The sequence below is a fragment of the Lycium barbarum genome, chromosome 3, assembly GCF_019175385.1.
Source record: "Lycium barbarum isolate Lr01 chromosome 3, ASM1917538v2, whole genome shotgun sequence".
NCBI classification, from domain to species: Eukaryota; Viridiplantae; Streptophyta; class Magnoliopsida; order Solanales; family Solanaceae; genus Lycium; species Lycium barbarum.
In genome coordinates, this window is record NC_083339.1 from 13,584,169 (window position 1) to 13,590,381 (window position 6,213).

At 42.2% G+C, this 6,213-nt stretch overlaps 1 pseudogene; it reads left to right on the forward strand.

Annotated features, from left to right (window-relative positions):
* Positions 1-3,984: 3,984 nt before the first annotated feature.
* Positions 3,985-5,964, forward strand: LOC132633745 (L-type lectin-domain containing receptor kinase IV.1-like; annotated as a pseudogene).
* The last annotated feature ends 249 nt before the right edge of the window (positions 5,965-6,213 follow it).

A 6,213-nucleotide genomic window follows, 5' to 3' on the forward strand; every position in this document is an offset into this window, starting at 1 on the left:
GGGTCACCTTGTCTCAGCCCTTTCTTGGCTTCAAAAGGTTGTGCAGGCTGCCCATTTATGACCACAGAATAAGATACTATCTGTACACAAACCATTATCCACTCAATAAATTTGCTGGGAAAATTTAGTGATTTAAGGACTTGTTCTAAAAAGGGCCATTCAACCGAGTCGTATTCCTTTTGCATGTCTATTTTGAGCATGCATCGTGAAGAGATTCCTTTCCTGTTGTACCCTTTGACAAGCTCATGACTGAGCACGATATTATCTGCAATCCCCCGACCGGGGACAAATGCAGCTTGACTGTTATCAATAAGGCAATCCATCACAGGTTGGAGTCTTTTGGTGAGCACTTTAGAGATCAACTTGTAGAGTATGGTGCAACAAGAAATAGGCCTGAACTCCTTCACTGTTGATGGATTCTGAACTTTTGGTATTAATGTAACAGTAGTGCAATTTATGGCTTTAAACATTCTAGCTGTCTGAAAGAAGTGTCGCACTGCTGTTTTCACCTCATCTCCAATAATTGGCCATGCTTGCTTGAAGAAACATGAGTTAAACCCGTCACAACCTGGTGCTTTTAAGTCATCAATATCCTTTAAATCTTGCCAGACTTCATCTCTGCTAATGGGAGCTATCAAGTCAAGTTGTTGGGACCTATTTAGTACAGGACCATCAACCATTACCCTAGGGTCAATGGTAGGGAGTTCATCAGCCTTTGTGCCAAGGAGCAGCTTGTAGAACCCTGTGATCTCTTCATTTCCTCTTTGGATTGCAGTAGCAAACCAGCCCCAGAGAGTAAGCTTCTAATATGATTTTGGCTAATTCTTTGCTTCATAGATGCAAAAAAATACGCTGAATTCGTATCTCCCAGGTGCAGCCATTGTACCCTGGACTTTTGCATCAATATGCTTTCTTCCACCGTAAGCCACTTCTCCAGCCCCAATTTTAAGTCTTTTTCTTTTGCATACAATTCTGGATCATCATATTGGTATCTGAGCTGCTGTTGTATATCCTCCAGTTGTTGCCTCATAGAGTAGATCTTGTTCTCAACATTTGAGTATTCTCTAGCATTGAGGGTCTTCATTCCACCTTTCATAGCTTTGAGCTTTTTCCACACTTTCTCCATTGGCCCCCCTTGCACTGGTACAGCCCTTATCGTGTCGATAATCATGGAGAAGTCATTATGTTTAGCTAGGTGGTTGAAGAATTTGAAGGGCCTAGCCTGTTTTGCTTGGTGCTCCTCGATGGTAACACAAAGCAACAAGTGATCAGAAAAAAAGAGATCCAGGACATTCACTTCTAGTTGAGGCCACATAGTCATCCAGATTGGGTTAACTAGGGCCCTATCAATTTTGCTTAGAACGTGGTTGTTTGTCCATGTATAGAACCTGCCAATAGATTTTAACTTTGTTAGCCCAGCACTTAGCAACAGGTCCTCAAAATCCTTTACTTCGGCATCTACCACTTGACTTCCATTCAACCTATCCTCCCCTTTAAGGACTGCGTTGAAATCTCCCATTACGAGCCAAGGTAGCTGCACATTAGAGTTTAAGCTCTGCAACGTGTTCCACATGCTTCTCCTATCATCAATGGTATGCAGGCCATATATAGCCGTAAAAACCATTTGTGTGCCCTTATTTAGCCCTTTGATTAGGCCATGGATAATTTGAGAGTCAGTATGAAGGATTGTTACATCCATTACCCCTTGGTTCCATGTTATCCAAATTCTGCCCTTATCAGTGCTACCATAATTATCATGCCACTTCTCTCCTGGCACCGCTTTCTAGATTATCTGGTTAGCTTTTTGCTTGTTCACTCTATGTTCTATAATGGTTATCATATCAATTTGATCATTTCTTATTATTCTACTGAACTCTTTGTGCTTATGCAACTTATTGAATCCTCTCACATTCCATGTAGCTACTTTCATTTAGAAATAGGTTGATAGTTGGGACTGTGCAACCCTATCCCTTTGCTACTCTGTCCTTTCTCAGCCAAGGAAAAAGCATTCTGGATCATCTGCTGTAGTGGATTTTCTTCCAACTGGTTAAATCCATTACTAGTCTCAAGCTGCTCCACTGGAGGGGATGCTACTAGGCTTTTAGCAACTGCCTTCCCTACGGCTTGTGTCCACCCACCTTCCTTCCTTCTGTGTTTGGTCACCTGCTGGAGGATGTGAGGACTCAGGAATACCCTTTGCCTTAAGTTCGCTGGTACCTGTTCCTGCCTATTATTCCATACTTGCATTTGCTTTTGTTCATCTCTATGTTGTGCTTGTTTGGGCTGATCACTATTCCTGTTGTGAGGCTGGGGATTCTACTTTGTTTGTTCCTGTGGAGGCTGCTTTGTTTTAGCAGGCGGATTCTGCCTTGGCTTTGCTGGACCTTGAGTAACCTGTTTAGTCGGGGCCTGCACATTCTGCTTGAGAGGACATACATGCCCAATTTGACAGCAATTCGGGCAATATTGGGGCTTCCATTCATATGAGATCTGTTGATCAAACGTTGTACCAGTAGGATCTATTACCCTAACAGTATTAGGTAAGGGAGTGGTGATATCCATTTCGACAAGCACACGAGCATAGGAGATCCTCTCCATTTTGGTAGTGCAATCATCTGCGCAAATTGGGGTGCCTAAACCACTAGCAATTCTGCTCAGCGAGTTCATTCCCCAACAATTCAATGGGAGGATGGGAAATTTCACCCAAAGGGGTATGACTTTCATAACTTCATCCTTGAAACTAAAATTTGCCCTCTAAGGCTTCATAATAGCTGGCTTGTTGTTAATCATATGAGGCCCCGAGTACAAAATGTCATCTCTGTCACTAACACTATGGAATTTTAGCACAAAATATCCATCATTGTGATAATAGATGGTAGGCTTATGGTCGAACTTCATTTGACTTTCAATGAATATGGATATAGCTGCAAGAGTAGGGGATGCACCTATGACGTAGAGAATCATAGTTGATTTCCAGAGCTCAGCCTCTCTTTCCATTTCAGTTTTATCGAGGTGGACGACTTTCATCCCATCCTTCACAGTCGGGGGTACAAATTGGAGATCCATTCCTTTCATTGCCATCTTGTTTCCTTCGAAAAGCTGAACCCAGGGTTTCTCCATTGGAGTTGCTTTTGGGAGTTCCAATTTCCTCTGAGTATTCATCTCGCTTTGCCCCTTCAATTGACCTCCTTTCGTCTCCACTGGTGGCTTAGTCACACTACCACATTGTTCAATCGAATCTCCAACTACTAGGGACTGCCCTTGAATGGCGATACTCATATCATCGACTTGTGTTTGTGGAGGCTCCTCCCTGGCTGGAGTAGTGGCCCTAGCACTGTTTTCCGGTGATTGGGTTGTTGTTGGGGTTACGACTCCACTCTGGCTAACTTGCGCATCTATAGGTTTTTGTTCCTCAGAGAATCAGCGGTGCACTTGCTTCTGCTTTATTTCTGAGAATTGAATCTTGTTTGTCGCCGTCGCTTTTCTCCGACCTCTTGCCATCGGCCCTGGCTGACGAGGTTGTTATCGTGTGCCAAGGGTTTTGCTATGGTGCGCCTAGAGAGGAGAGAGAAGAGAGTGTATCTTGATATAAAAAGCAGGCAAAATTTGAAAGTCTAAATGGATATTGCCCACTGGAGGTACCAGCTCCAGGTAAAAAGAACCTGTTCACTGCCAAAAATTCCAGTTCACGCCGGAAAATACTGTTCACCACCTAGAATCGCTATTCGCCGCCGTATTCTGCAGGATACTTGTGTACCTGCGCAGACTTGACCGGAAACCTACTGGAGGAGGATTTCCTGGTGCAGGGTAGAGGAGGAAAGAGAAAGGAAAAAAAGAGGAGAGGAGAGGAAGCTCTTGCCGGCCGGAAAATGTACCGCTGGTGGTCATCGGTGTCAGCGATAGAGGAAAGGACGGATATAGTGGGGGGTGGGGGGAGCAGATCTTACCGTTGGTCAAAATATTATCCCAATCAAGAAATTGGCAATGTTCTACAACCTTGTTATACTAGTGGCTCTCTTCTTAGTTGGTTTTGCAGCAGCTGATGGATTCATTTACCAACAATTTGAACGATGGTTTATTATCTTGGATGGCATAGCTGAGCTCACATCCAATGGCCTTTTGGATTTAACAAATTCTAGATTATACGATCAGGGCCATGCTTTCCGTCTAGAGAAAATAAAATTCAAGGATTTACCTAATGGTACTGCATTTTCTTTCTCCACAACCTTTGTGTTCGCCATGAGGTCTGAATATGAAAATTTGAGTGGTCATGGACTGGTTTTTGTTATCGCGCCACACAGAGATGATCTGGGGGCTATGGCAGACCACTATCTTGGCCTTTTTAACTCAGACAATAATGGGAATAGATCAAACCATGTTGTTGGAGTTGAGCTCGATACAATCTATAGCGAGGAATTTGATGATATCGATAACAATCATGTTGGAGTTGATATAAATGGATTGAAGTCTGTAGCAGTTCAAACAGCAGGTTACTTTAATGATGCTGGCTTGTTTCATAACTTGACTCTTGCTAGTGGCCAGCCAATACAAGTTTGGGTTGATTATGATGGCAACACTAAGCAAATTAATGTAACATTAGCTCCATATCATGTGGGAAAACCAGTTAGGTCACTTTTGACTTTGAAATATAATCTTTCACCAATTCTTCATCAGAACATGTATGCTGGTTTTTCATCATCAAGCGGTTCAATCCCAACACATCATTACATCTTGGGATGGAGCTTTATGACAAATTAGAAAGATGACGAACTCTCTCAACATCTTAATCTTCCTCGTCTTAGGCGCAAAGGGACATCAAGATTTGTAACGATTGGCTTGCCGTTGATCTCTTTGGTTTCACTTGTTGTAGCAACATCAGTGGTGGTTTATTATGTAAGAAGGAAGAAATATGAAGAACTTCTTGAAGATTGGGAATGCGAGTATAGTCTACAAAGGTTCAAGTATAAAGATTTGTACACTGCCACTAAGGGATTCGGAGAAAAGGAGCTATTGGGAGCTGGAGGATTTGGTAAAGTTTACAAAGGAGTAATGCCTATCACCCAACTTGACATAGCTGTAAAGAAGATATCCCATGAATCAAGACAACGGATGAAGGAATTTGTTTCGGAGATTGTAAGCATAGGTCGTATACAACACAGGAATGTTGTACCACTTTTGGGTTATTGCAGGCGAAAAGGGGAGTTACTTTTGGTTTATGAATGCATGTCTAATGGAAGTCTAGACAAGTATATAAACGACCAACCAAAATTCACCCTTGATTGGAACCAAAGATTCAGAGTTATTAGAGATGTAGCTTCAGGACTATTTTTCCTACACGAAGAATGTGACCACATAGTGGTACATAGAGATATTAAGGCCAGCAATGTCATGTTGGATGGTGAACTAAATGGCAGGTTAGGAGACTTTGGACTCGCGAGGCTATATGGTCATGGGACTGATCCTCAATCTACTTGTGTAGCTGGTACTCTTGGTTACCTTGCACCAGAGCATACTAGAACTGGAAGGGCAACACCAAGTAGCGATGTATTTTCGTTTGGGGATTTGCTGCTCGAATTTGCCTGTGGGAGGAGGCCGATACAGCGAAGAAAAGACGGTGATGATCTGATTTTGGTTGATTGGGTGTTCTCGTGCTGGAATAAGGGTGATATTCTTGAGGCTGCTGATATAAACATAGGCATTGATTTTGTTCCGGGGCAAATGGAGTTGGTCTTAAAGCTAGGCTTGTTCAGCTCTCATTCAGAGCCCTCGTTTAGGCCAACCATGCGACAAATCTTGTTGTTCTTGGATGGCATTGTGGACTTTCCAGATTTATCAGCACTCGATGTTTCATCAGCTGGCCTAATATTTGACAATCACAGAGGTTTTAGTGATTTTGTCAAATCGGGTAATGCACATTCTGGCTCTACATCTGTAACAAACTCCTTTCTCTATGGTGGCCGATGATTCATGATGAGTTTGACAGAATTTGTTGGAGGAATATTGATGCATCGAGCCTGGTAAATATAAGTAATTTTTGTGGATTATGTACTTCTGGTAAATTAGAGTAGCTTATGATGGAATATTCTGAACCTGTTTCTTCTTTCCAGATTTCAACACTTGAAATGATTTATTGTGAAATGTCCAAGATATTAGCTTTGTATCCTGATGTTATAGTTCATGTCCTATGTAAAATAAAATTATTATGAAATTCTT